We start from the raw sequence: 14,009 nt of genomic DNA on the forward strand, positions 1-14,009 counted from the left end.
GTCCCTCTCTGTCTAAGGACAGCATTTAAGGAAGAAGGATGGTCATGGGAGCTTCATCGAGGTACCACAATATGTGTATGGGAGCAGGGGAATTCCATCTCTAGCTCCTAGTGTAGACGTAGCCTTAAAGCTGTGTGGGGAAAGTGTCTTCATAAAGGTCTGAAAGTCTGTAATGGAAGGCCTGACAGAATTGAAAAGAGCCGTTGTTATTAAGGATGATGATGATGATGACAATTACCCTCATCACCTGCCCTCCCTGGAATGGAGTGATTGCAGGCCAGGGAGATTCACTCCGAGATTGGTGATCAGCTCCTAGGAAATCCCATGAGGGCACATGGGAAACACTTTTCCCTGTGATCTCTTCAGGAATGAAGGCACAGGGCCACAAAGGATTTCAGCAGACATTAGGAGCCTAAATCCCTTTGTGGATCTTGGCCTAAATGTTGGATGGTTTAATGTCGCTGCGGCTGTCACTTTCCTGTTCCATCGAAAGAACAAGTGCCCCCAACCGTCCGTGTGTAGGGGTGTGTGTAGGGGTGTAGGCCGGCGGAGGGGGAAGTGACAAGAATGGGGTCTCCTCTCTGTCCAGGGCTATTTTGGGAGGAGCGGAGTTGTTGCTCTCATGCCCTTAGACTCTGGGGGAGCTAATAGCAGGGGGCAATGGCCATCGGGAGTGGAGGATTCCTAGGCACCAGGCACATCAGCACCAGGGGCTTTTCAACCCGTTTCCTCTTGGTTTCAGCTTTTCAGGAAGTGCCTTTGAAATCTGACAGGACCACGTGGGACATCCTCAACAGACATTACAAATGGTTGCAGAAGCTTGTAAATCTCGTGTCGGGTTCTGCAGTTGACTAGGGAACCGGGACCGACACAGAAGAGCTCTTTGCCCTGCTATGGTACGTACACCAGACGCTTATCAACTTTTTGGTGTCCCTAGCCTCTGATTGCCAGAAACTAGGAATTAGGCAACAGGGCATAGATCACTGGATGAGTCTTGTCTGTTGATTCCCTCTGGGGCACCTGGCAGTGGCCACTGTCAGAAGACAGGATACTGGGCTAGATGGACCTTTCCTCTGACCCAGTCTGGCCTTTCTTATGTTTGGAACCGGGGCTGAACAACAAGGTGGATATTGGCAGATGACACAAAATTATGCAGATTAATCAGCCTAGAGAAGACTTTGAAGAAGTTCAAAGGGATCTAATCAAGCCATGTCACCGGGCAGCGCAATGGCAGATGAAAACCAGCGCTGACCAAGGCAGGGCCATACACATGGAAAGCAGTGAGGTGAACGACTCCTCCATATCGCTGGTGTCAGAAGCCAAAGCACGGCTGGTTGGGCCCAGTGGTTGGAGCAGGGTCGCTGGGGCCGCGTGCTCAGAGTGGTGGAGGTCGAGCCAAGGGGAGCCAAGGGTTGGAGCCGGAGTCAGGAGTCAAGAGCAGGATTGGAACAGGCTGGGGAGTAGGGCCAGGGCTGGATTAACAATTCCCGGCCAATGGGAGCTGCTGGGGGAGATACGCGGGGGGAGGGCAGAGCCGAAAGGCAAGAGCAGCCCCCGGGACAGAGGTTCCCGGTGCAGTGCTCATCGCGGCGACGTGGCTGGGGGGGCAGACAAGAAGGGCAGTACTTGGAGCCGCCTCGCCCGCACCCCAGCCAGGCAGAGCCGGCCCGGCTGGAACGCAGCACACAGGGGCTTTGGTGGCTGCAGCTCGGGCCCCCCTTAGCCCTGCTCCTTTCCTGAGTGCACCATTGCCCCACTTCTGCCCCATTCCCACACACTGTTACAGGGCAGCACCCTGGAGCTGATCTCTGACATCTCTCTCCCTAGAATGAAGTCACTGCAGAGTCAGGACAACCCCACCTTTGGGCACCATGTAGGACATCTCACCCCACCACACAGAGCCCGACATTCACACAGCTTCTCGCATGTGATTCCCTCACTCATCACAGCCAGGCGGAGAGAGGAGAAATTCTCCCAGACTCCCTTTAACCATTGCCAGCCCCCAGGGTAGTGGAGGTTGCGGGGGGTTGGGTGCTCTCTTTAAGAAATGCCAGCTCTCAGGGAAGTTGCAAATGAATATTGGCAAAGTGGGGTGGTTTTGTGCTGTGGAAAACTACCCTGCTTGAAGGCTTTGTTTTTCTAATTTGTGCTCCTGCCCTTTCTCCCTCTTCCAGACATCTGGAGGCCAACAGGAGCCAACTGAGCCCACCACTGATCCCATCTCTTGTGAGATGGCAAAGCAGCTGTTGCATGGGAAGGAGGAGACAGAAGAGGCCGAGCAGCGTGTGCCGGGGTGAACCAGCCCCACATAACCCCACAGATTAGGCGGAGGAAGCCAAGCCCCTCCCCAGCCCTGCCGGACACGCTACAACTGGAGCACCAGTGTGAAAGGGAGCAGCTCAGCTCACGCTAGGCAGAGCGCCGAAAATGGAGGATGCACATTGTAGGCTCCAGTCCAGAAGCAGCTGAAGCCCCTGACTGCAGAGCCCCGAGGCGCCGAGACCCAGCCGCACCCCCGGGGGCCTGCAGACGTGCAAGGGAGATCGGAGTGTCTGGGAGTTTCCCACGCCGGGAGCCCAGAGACCCCCAGCCCGTGGCCTAGAGACTTCTCCTCTGAAGTAACCTGGGTGAACGAGCCATTGTCATGCTGAGTGACGTCAGCATGTTCTGGTTGGATCCCCACTGACTCAACGGCAAACACATTGGCCACGGACAAGGCCCTGAGCTAGGGCAAGGGGGAGTAAGGAGAGTCTGGGTCCCCCTGCCCTGGCTGCCATCCATCCTCGGGTGGCTGCCCACGTCCCCATTGCGCCACTAGACTGCACGGCCCCAAGAGGAGGGGCAACCATCTTGTCTCTGAACTCTCAGCCACACAGCCCTGTACTGAAGGGCGGCCGCACGGACTCTGGTCGTTGGGCCACGCAGCCCCGACGGAGAGGGCGGCCGCACGGACTCTGGTCGTTGGGCCACACAGCCCTGACGGAGAGGGCGGCCGCACGGACTCTGGCCGTTGGGCCACACAGCCCTGGATGGAGAGGGCAGCCGCACGGACTCTGGTCGTTGGGCCACACAGCCCCGATGGAGAGGGCAGCCGCACGGACTCTGGTCGTTGGGCCACACAGCCCTGACGGAGAGGGCGGCCGCACGGACTCTGGCCGTTGGGCCACACAGCCCCGGACGGAGAGGGCGGCCGCACGGACTCTGGTCGTTGGGCCACACAGCCCCGGACGGAGAGGGCAGCCGCACGGACTCTGGTCTTTGGGGCACACAGCCCCGACGGAGAGGGCGGCCGCACGGACTCTGGTCGCTGGGCCACACAGCCCTGGATGGAGAGGGCGGCCGCACGGACTCTGGTCGTTGGGCCACACAGCCCTGGATGGAGCGGGCGGCCGCACGGACCCTGGGCGTTGGGCTACACACCCCTGAGTGGGAGGGCAGCCATTTTTGCTCTGGCCATAAGGCCAAACCACCCTGAGGCTAAGGACAGTTATTTAGTTTCACCCATGGGACCTCACCCCGTCACCCCTAAGGCATCTCTCATCTGTCACCATAAGACCCACACTATGATATAAGATTTTCGGGGTCAGGATGCAAATATGAGTAGAAGCAAGAAGTGGCATGTGACCCCTCTAAGAGCTCCTGCCACTCCTCTACCAATCTGGGGGTGTTTTATCTCCATCCATCTGCCTCAAGAATGGATTTGAGCAATGGGGGAAAGTTCTGGGGCAGAGTGACCCATCCGGAAGTGGGTCACGTGACCCCTCCGAGAACTCCTCCCAGTTGGGTTGAGCCTCATCCCCTTAGGACCAGCCAGAGAGGGGATTTCACCAAATAGGGTAAGTGCTGTGGTGGGGTGACCTGCCTGCAAGAGGGGCCCATCACCGCTCCATGAAATCCCCCCACCGTCCTCTACTAATCGGTCAGGGTTTCACACACCCCTTAGGCCATCCCAGAAGGGAAACGTGCCGATCAGAATAGGCAGTGCCCGAAGGTCTAGGCCAGAAGCCGCCGATCTCTGGAGCTCCATGTTTGCGTGGCTGGCAGCATCCTCCTGGAAGTCGCAACTCAACACTGCGTGGAAGAGCCCGTCTCGTTCCAAGGTTGTCTTTTGCAGAAATCGTGGCCTAGGCCTTCGGGCTAAACCTCTTCTGGATTGGTACACGTTTCCCTTCTGAGATGGCCTAAGGTGGGAGTGGAACCCTCTCCAATTGTGAGAGGGCGGCGTGGGGACTTTTTAGGGACCACGGAATCCTGTTGTGGGCAGCTCACTCCACTGCGGCACTTCCCGTATTTGGTCAAATCCCCTCTCGGGGTGGTCCTACAGAGCTGACGCCCACTTCAATTGGTAGAGGACAGAGGGAGGAGTTCTCAGAGGGGAGATACAACCCCCTTCTGCATGGGTCACCCTGCCCCGCAACGTCCCCTGATTGGTCAAATGCAGTCAAAGGCAAGCTCTGCTTGATGAGTTTACAGAGGGGACTATGTGGGAAGAATTTACTGTAAGATTCCCCGCATCTTCTGAATGGGGTTTAGGTTCTGCCCTCTTTAAAGGAAGGAAAAATCCTGACAGGTGATCCTATGGGGCTGAAACCCACTGTGATGAGTTAGTAATCTGTCCTCTTCACCACTCTAGGATGGAGTCTGGGGTGCAAGCTCTGGGATGGAGTTTGGGTGCTGGGTGCAGGCTCCGGGCTGGGGCACAGGGTGGGGGTGCAGGATGGGTGGAGGGGTGCAGGCTCTGGGAGGGAGTTTGGGGATGGGAGGGGCTGCGGAGGGAGGGGATGCAGGCTCTGGAACGGAGTTTGGTTGTAGGCTCTGGGCTGGGGTAAGGGGTGGGTGTGTAGGAGGGAGTTCGGGTGCAGGAGGGGGGATGTGGGAAGGGCGTGGGGGTGCAGGCTGTGGGATGGAGTTTGGGTGCTGGGTGCAGGCTCTGGGCTGGGGCAGGGAGAACCGCAATTAACTCATGCAATTAACTCCAAAAAATTAATCACAATTAAAAAAATTAAAACTGCAATTAATCATGATTAATTTTTTAATTGTGATTTTTTTAGTTATGATTGATCACACTGTTAAACATTGAATACCAATTGAAATTTATTAAAGATTTTGGGGTGTTTTTCTACTTTTTTCAAATATATTGATGTCCATTACAACACAGAATACAGGGCTCCCTTTCTAGGATGATTCTTTACAAATATTTACACTGTCAAAGTAATAAAAGAAAGAGCCTTTTTCAGTTCCCCTCATAAAAGTGCTGCAGTGCAAGCTCTTGACCGTGAAAGTGCAACTTACAAATGTAGATTTTTTGTTTTGTTCCAGAACTGCACTCAAAAGGAAAACAGTGTAAACGTTTAGCGCCTACAAGGCCACCGGACACTGAGAAGAGGCGTTCGCATGGCACTTTTGTAGCCAGCATTGCATGGTAGTTATGTGCCAGGGATGCTAAACATTCGTATGCCCCTGCATGCTTTTGCCACCATTCCAGAGGACATGCTTCCATGCTGATGACACTCGTTAAAAAAAAGTAATGTGTGAATTAAATCGGTGACTCAGCTCCTTGGGGGAGAATTGTCTGTCTCCTGCTCTGTTTTTCCTGCACTCTGCCACAGATTTCATATCCTAGCCATCTCGGATGATGACCCAACCCGTGGTGTTCGTTTTAAGAACACTTTCACTGCAGATCTGACAAAAGGCGAAGAAGGACCAATGTGAGATTTCTAAAGATAGCCACAGGACTTGTCCCAAGAGTTAAGAGTCTGAAACTGGACTCCAAAATTTGAGCGGGATGAGGTGTGGCGCATGCTTTCAGAAGTCTGAAAAGAGCAACACGCCAATGTGGAAACGACAAGATCCAAACCACCGAACAAGAAAATCAACCTTCCGCTGGTGACATCTCAATCTGTCATCAACACGGACGCATGACCTCTGGAATGGTGGTTGAAACGCGAAGGGACGTATGATTCTTCAGCACATCTGGGCTGTCAATATGCTGCGATGCCAGCTACAACAGTGCCCTGTGAATGCCTGGTCTCCCTTTTAGGTGACACTGTAAACGAGAAGTGGGCAACATGAGCTCCTGCAAATGTCAACAAACCTGTTTGTCGGAGCGACTGGCTGAACAAGTAGTAGGACTGAGTGGGCTTGTGGCCTTTCAAGTTTTTCATCGTTTTGTCTTTGAATGCAGTTATTCCACTTCTGTTAGGTGTGAAAAATGCAGATTTTTCTTCCCCATAATTACAGCACTTACTCCTAGACGACATTTGCTGACTGGCTTTAGCAAGAATCATGAAAAATGGGTCTTCACACAGTTAGCACTGACTGTCAGCCCCTGCCATGTCGTGATACCGTTCAAAGCCCCATACACTGGTTTGAGGAAGGTATTTTAGTGCTTGTAGGCCTGGAATGTATTCAGCTGATTTTTAGAGCCCGTTAGACTTTTGGTACGTTTTTCAAAAGCATCTGTTTAAAATAATGTAGGTCTGGGATCGGGCACCTGACAACACAGATGGGGGCCTAGTGGGTTGTTCAAAACAGGTTAGGCACCAGGGGCTAGCTCCACAAAAATATTGAGGTGGGCTTGGCTGCTACTTTCACTTTAGCTACCTAAATCTGACACTGAGATGCTGCCGATCCTCAACGCCCCCAGCTACGGCCTAAATGTAAGGGGACTGTTGCCCCCTTACTAACAGTCAGTGGGGGTGTTTTGGTTGGCTAGCTCCCAGTCCTAAAAGGGGGAAGGGTCGATGGGAAACCAGCACCCTGAGACTGATAGTCCCCAGGAACAATGGGGAGAGGCCAACGCGCCAGGTCAGCCTGAATGACAGGGTGAGAAGGCTAATGAGGGAGTCAGGAGGCCAGGGGGGTCCCGTCCTCCGTGTGAGCTGGATTTGCCTGGGTCAGACAGACAGAGTGGGGCCGAGCTAAGGAGAAAGCAGGGGCCCGAGCTGAGCTGGGGAGCGGAGCTGTGCTGATCCAGGGGGACCAGTAAAGCAGCCCAGAGAGAGCAGACCTGTCCTGAGAGCAACCAGAGCCAGAGGGGCCAGAGAAGCAGCCCAGGGATCTGGGGGCAGAGCAGGAACCGTGCAGAGACCGAGTGGTAGGGCTGGGGCGGGAGCAGTCCGGAGCTGGGTGCGGTGAGCAGCTGGGGAGAGCGAGGGGGACCCTGGGCAGTGGGCCCCGCACAGGGAGACGTCTCAGCCCAGAGGCTCTGCAGGCCAGGCTTGGATCGTAACCCGACAGGGCGGGGGCGACACTGGGCAGAAGGGTCCTGCCACTTCGAGCCTGAGAGCGTGTGGCCACCACCAGAGCAAGCGTCCGACCCGCAGCATCCCCGCAGCACGGCCAGGGCCGGAGAAGGGGCCTGGGACTCACAAGGAACAGACTGTGAACTGCCCTGACGTTCCAGAGACCCTGTTTGTGATGTTCCCTGCCACAGAGCGGGGTGATGCGTTTCCTTTCACGTTTCCCATTATTCCTTATTCTTTTTAAAATTAATTGTTGATTAAATAACTTGCATTTTCTTTAAATTGTATGTAATGGTCAGTGGGTCAGAGAAGTGCCCAGTGCAGAGAGTACCCCGGAGTGCGGACACCCTAGCCCCTGTCTTAGGTGGCCACAGCAAGGTTGGGGGTCGAGCCCCCCAGGAATCCTGGGCCCAGCCTGGTTGGGGTTACGAGGACTCTGCCAGACAGGAGAGCGGAAGGGGAGTCCTCGAGGGCAGGGAACCCACTGGGTAAAGGCAGTGGGAGCGAGGACTCAGATCCTTTCGCTAGCCCACTTCACCGGGGTCGTGCAGAAGCCAGGAAAGTTTCCCACAAGAGCGGGACTGTTCCCCCGCTTACAGGAAGAAGGAGGTGCCTGAAAGTAGGACCCACAAAACCCAGCGTGCGAGGCATCTCCACACCGACGCTAACCAACGGGAAAGGCCGATGGGAGGGGTGTGCCCTGAGCCCCACCCCTCTCTGGATCTCAGGTTACGAGGTCTGGCTTGGAGAGAGGTACCTCCCCCGGCTCCCGCCGGCCCAGCTTTCCCCCACCTCCTGCCCTGCCCTCCCCTGCCCCAGCCGTACCTGGCTCCAGCCCGGCCCTGCCGCGGGGTGGGACCAATACTGCTGCAAAGGCCGTCCCGAGGGGGGTGCGGGCCCGGGGCAACCCCCCTTCCGCCCCAGACCCCGCCGCACTCCACCTCTTCCCCCAAGACCCTGCCTCCTTCCGCCCCTGAAGCAGCAAGAAGAATCCCATACATTGCATTGATGGTGACTTATTTGCCTGATCTGAAAAGAGACCAAAAGGACCTGAGTCTCCTCACTGTTGATAGCCCCCCGCTTGGCCAACCAGCACCGAGACGCTGAGGGGCGGGCGGCTGAGAGGTCTCACCAGAGGTCCAACAGGATGGCCCAGGTCACCATCAGAGGGGATCGCTCTCAGATCCAGAGCCACCTCTTTGTGAGGACCTCCCGCGATGAGAGCAACCCGCCCTTGCCCACCCTCCACACACACACCCCTCCTTGGTAGAGGGAGGGAAACAGGGAAAAAAGAAGCAAGAGAAGAGGAGAAAGGAGGGAGGAAAGAGGAAAAGGGAAACCAAAAAAGGATAAACCCCAAGGTCCCCAATGTTTCCAAGCATCAAAGTGCTCGGTAGGAAATCAAATTCTGCCCCCTTAAGCCAGTGTTTTCTGTGCTGAGAATTCTGCCTGCAGCAGGTGCATCAGACCCAACAGGCTCCAAACCTCTCGCAGCCTCTGACCTTGTCCAAGGGAAGTTCGTTTTCTGGCACAATCACTGGTCGGAAAGGAGAAAACTCCACAGAGGCTCCTCCTCATGCTCACGACGTGAATCCTAATTCTCTCCCCGGCCTCGAGGGGAGACCTGGCGAAGGAGACGTGCGGCTGCAAAGCCGGGGGGATCTCAGCGACTGCCCTGGCCCTGCACCTCGGCCCTGCCCCGCTGATGTCGGGGTCTGTCTGTGAGGTCACCCCCTCCCCACCACCTTTGCGCAATGGGCTGAGGTCCTGCAAAAGGCGTTTGTGATGTCACTGCCCCCCCCATCCCTCCCCTCCAAGCTGATGTCCTGCCCCTGCCCAGCCTCTGTGGAGCTTGGAGTTGTTGCCCCCGGATCTCCGCACTCAATGACTGGTGAGTCGGGGGTGGAGCCGGCTATACAATAAAACACCAGTTTTTCATAAATTAGTCGACTTAAGGCCAGAAGGGACCATTGGAGCATCTAATATGACGCCCTGTATCTCCCAGCCCTCCCGTGTATCACAAGAGCTGCTTTTTGATGAAAGCACCTTCCCGAAAGGCATCTAGTCTTCATTGGAAGACATCAAGAGATGGAGAATCCATCACTTCTCTTGGCAGTTTGTTCCAGTGATGAGTCGCCCTCCCTCTTACAAATCTCTGCCTTGTTCTAAGGAGAATTTTTCTGATTTCTGCTTCCAGCCATCGGTTCTTGTTCTGCCTTTCTTTGCAAGACTAAAGAGCCCTTTAAATACTTGGTGTTTTCTCTCAGCGAAGGCACTTGCAGGCTGCCATCAGCTCACCTCTCCATCTTTTTGAAAACTAAACAGACTGAGTTTTTCAATCCCTCCTTATAAGTCTTCTCCATCCCTCAAATATGGCTCTTTTCTGCACCCTCTCCAGTTTTTTTTAACGTTATTTTTGAAATGTGGACACCAGAACAGGATGCGGTATTCCAGTGTCAGTCTCCCCACTGCTGAATCACCTCCCTTTCCATCCTCTGTTTATCTATCCATGGATGGCGTCACGGACTCACAGGACTTGTGCTCTCTCTCAGCCTCGTACAGTCCTTGGGAGGAACCCCTTTCAGTGTGACAACCCTTCTCGGAGATCCACTCTCTCAAGGGTTAAGCCGTAGGCCCTTCCACCTCCTGGAACCCCTCTTCTCTGAGCCTTGAGCATGCCTCTCTGCCGTGGGCCCCCTCAGGGAGTCCCCTCACTCTGGACCCCTGGGGCCTCTACTCCCAGAGGGAAGAACGCAACCCTGATCCCGAGACTGCCGTGACTCTCAGCCAGCGTAAAAGAGAGGGGTTTATTGAGCATCTGAACACAGCACAGGAAACTCTCAGGGCCTCAGGCCTAACCTCCCTCAGCACAGTCCATCTTGGTCTCTCCTGCACCCGTGTGGGCTCTGGCTGCTTTCTCTCCCCAGTCCAGAAGCCCCCTCTTTTCAGCTAAGCGTCCGATATCACCTTCCCACAAGCCTGTGTCCTTTGTCTTCTGTCCCAGGTAAACAGGCTGCCTGGGTCTCCTCTATCTCAGCCTCTCCTCTCCTCCCTCTTTTCTTTCCCCCAGGCTGGAGGCAGTCACCGGGTCTTCTCTCCTCAGCCCATTGTCCTACTACTGGCCCGACCTGGCTGTGACTTCCAAGCTGGGCCTCCCGCTCACCAGTCGCTGGGGTATCCATTCTCCAGGCCATTGCCTGAGGGCCCAACTGTCAGGCGAGATCACCGCTGGTCCTCTGTAACAACAAACGACCTCTCCCACCAGTGCCACCTCGTTAAACAAACAGCACCCAGGGAAACTGAGTCCCACACGCGGCATGCAAACCATTGAAAAACCAAGAAAATCCCCCCGTCATCACCGATGGCTTTGGCCCTGTTCCCCACAGCATCGCACCGGGAGCGGATGTTGAGCGGCTTGCCCGGTATGACACCTAAATCCTTGACAGAGTCACGGCTTCCCTTCCTTCCTAGGGAGGTGGTGGAATCTCCTTCCTTAGAGGTTTTTAAGGTCAGGCTTGACAAAGCCCTGGCTGGGATGATTTAACTGGGAATTGGTCCTGCTTCGAGCAGGGGGTTGGACTAGATGACCTTCTGGGGTCCCTTCCAACCCTGATATTCTATGATTCTATGATTCTATGAGTACAGTTCCCCCTCCGTGGCCTGCCTGCTCTGTCCTGCTGCCCGCTCCCACTGCGCCAAGAGGGGACCTGGTGACTGGAGCTGCTGTGGATGTGTGAGAGCGCCGGGCTGAGACCAAAGGGCACCTCCGTTCTGGAACAGAGGGGTCTGGCCGGTAGGCGCAATCGCCCCCGGTTTGGGGCACAGAAGGGGCTGTGGCTGGCAGCAGCTTGAAGCCCGTCCCCCAGCTGCGCTAGGCACTGTTTGAATGAATGCAATGTCCGTGTTACATACGGGCTCCTGGTGCTCGGTCGGAAGCACGAACTGCCTCAGAGTTCTCTGTTTGCAAGGTCGGTGCCAGGAGATTAGAGAGACAAGGCAGGGAGGGGATCTCTTTCATTCTCCAACTTCTGCTGGGGAGAGACCAGCCTTCGAGCTCCGCAGAGCTCGTCCTCAGGCCCTGGTCTCTCTCCCCAACAGAAGCTGGTCCAATAAACCATATGACCTCCCCGGCCTGGTCTCTCGGTGTTTTCTGCTCCCACGGGCATGGCTGGGAAGGGCCACAGGGCTCAGCAGGCTCAGGGAGAAACCTCAGCTCCACTGGAGACAGGAGGGGAGCAAACCTCAATATCCGTGTGGTCACTGCAGGTCTGTGCAACTGCCCCCTCCTCCCTCAGTGGCAGTCTGTGAGGGAGGTCTAGGGTGGCCAGATGTCCCGATTTTAGAGGGACAGTCCCGATTTTGGGGTCTTTTTCTTATATAGGCTCCGATTACCTCCCACCCCTGTCCCGATTTTTCACACTTGCTGTCTGGTCACCCGAGGGAGGTCTGGCAGCCCCCTCCCCAGCCACAGTCCGTGCGTGCCCAGCAGTCTGTGTGTGTCTCAGCAGCCCCCTGCTCACTCCCACGTGGAGCCCAGATTGGGGTGGGCTGGGCCTCTGGTTTGTTTGATCCCTGAAGGGTTTTCTGGGCACTAACTGGGACCCCAAGTTTCTCCTAATTTGAGGAAATCCCTGTGAAAACTCACCTTTTCCGGGTGTCTGTTTCACACCCTCTGCCAGAGTCGTTCCCCATTCTTTCTCCAGTTCAGGTGGCAGCAGGTCTCGTGCGAGGGGCGGGGAGAGCTGAGATTTCAGGCTGCCGTGTTATGGCGGGATTGCTGCGATTAACTGGCTGAACGTGCTAATTCTGAGGACGAAACAGGGAAAGGGGCAGAGATCGAGAGTCAGGGAGTGAAATGGAGAAAATACAGGAAGCATTTCTAGCAAGGGTGAAGTGCAATGACCAGAATCCAGAATATTCTCTGCACCCCTTGTCTAACTCTGGGCCTGATTCTCTTCCGCATTGACGGCCCTTTCCCTGTCTCCGGCCGTGTCTGGAGGGCTTTATGCCCTGTCCAGCCCCTTCACACTGCCAGGAAGGGAGAGGTGTGATGGAATCTTAGCCCAAACAGGAACCAGGCCCTGTGTCACCTTCATCCTGGGTTTCCGATGACCCCGAGAAGTTGGGGGGCCACCGGCGCCTAGAGCATGGCCCTGCCACAGAGGCCCCGCCCCCGGTCATCCTCTTCCCCCGAGGCCCCGCCCACCCACTGTTCACTCCTCTGGCCCCCGAGGTCCCCCTACCTGCCCCTCGCTCCTCTCCGCCTCTTCCCCCAAGACTCCACTCACCCCCTGCTTGCTCCTCTCTGCCCCTTTCCCCTAAGGGGGGCTACCGGGGGGCCATGGGGCCAGGCACCCATCCCTTTTCTCTGTCTTCGGTGAGCGGGGGGCCGTGGGGTCCTTGGGGAAGGAGGTGGAGCAGGACAGGAAGAGGCATGAGAAGACGGGGCCGCGGGGGAAAAGGCCGAGGGGGGGTGGGGCGCAGGTTTTGGGGGAAGAGGCGGAGGGGGGATGGGAAGAGGCAGAGCAAGAGCAGGGCATCGGGCTAAGAGACAGAGGGGAGCGGGGTGCAGGTGGGGCCCCCACTTCTCTTGAGCTTCGCTTGCAGCGCTCGAAAGATGACCACGGGCCCACGGGCCTCCGGAGGGGAGACCCGCCCCACATCCCCAGCATTTCCCCCCCGCATGGACGGACTTTTGGGGGAGGCTCAGCCTCCCCTGGCCTCTGATACGGGCTGCCCGTGCTCAGCTCCTTCCACGCGCTGGAGAGGAGCAGCACCCAGGGGTGGGGCTGAGCCGGGGGGCGCTGGGTGAGGGGCAGAGGCCTCAGGAGCTGAGACCGCAGGGACACAGCGTGAGGCACCATCCCAGGCATCCCCATGAAAGGAGCAGAACAGGGTTTCCTTGGGGTGGGGAGCGTATGGAGAGCGTCCCAGGGTCGGTGGAGATGTATTGCCCTGGTGAGCAAGTGTGGCTAAAACACAGGCCTCGCTGCGAGCGGGATTTGAACGTGCGCAGGGAAACCCGATTGGATTTAGAGTCCAACGCCTTAACCGCTCGGCCCTCACAGCTGTGAGTGACGTGGCCCCCTAAGGCCCGAGAAACTGGTAAATAATCACAGTGCCCAGGCCTGAAGTCCTCTGAAACACAGAATTCAAACAGGAAACCTGGCTCCCAAAGCAGAGGGGGATTTGGGGTTCTCGTTGCTTAGCCATGTGGCTAAACATCAAACCAACCCCCTCCCGTGGGGCCTGTAATTGTTGCTATCCCCACTGTAAAGGGAGACAGGGAGAGGTTCACTGACCTGACCAAGGCCACGCAGGGAGTTAGAGCCCAGCTCTGCCCCTCTCTGCTTTATCCTCCCCTGTCCTGACTGTCTCGCTCGATTCACCTGTTTTTATTGTCTCTTGTCTCTCTTTATAAACAGGACTAAGCCATGACTGGACTGTCAGACAGGAGAATGGGACACGGCTCCCTTCACTTGGACCCTGGATTTCTCATTCCTTCAGAGAAACTTCTCAGTGGAAAAATGAATCACATTCAAATGACTACAGATTATGAACCGTTTGTAATTTTTGTTGCCTTGGAACACGGCTCTCCCCCCGCCTCCAGCCCCCCCGCCCCAGCCTCTTCCCCTGAGTCAGGAATTATGGTTTATTGGTTCACTCTGATTTGTTTCAGTTTTATGTTCGCATCTATTGCAACTAATTGGTCAGAATCTGTCACTTCCAAAAGTGCCAGATGCGTGTCTCAGTTTCCCCACCTAG

Source organism: Natator depressus, chromosome 11, assembly GCF_965152275.1.
Source record: "Natator depressus isolate rNatDep1 chromosome 11, rNatDep2.hap1, whole genome shotgun sequence".
In the NCBI taxonomy this organism is placed as follows: Eukaryota; Metazoa; Chordata; order Testudines; family Cheloniidae; genus Natator; species Natator depressus.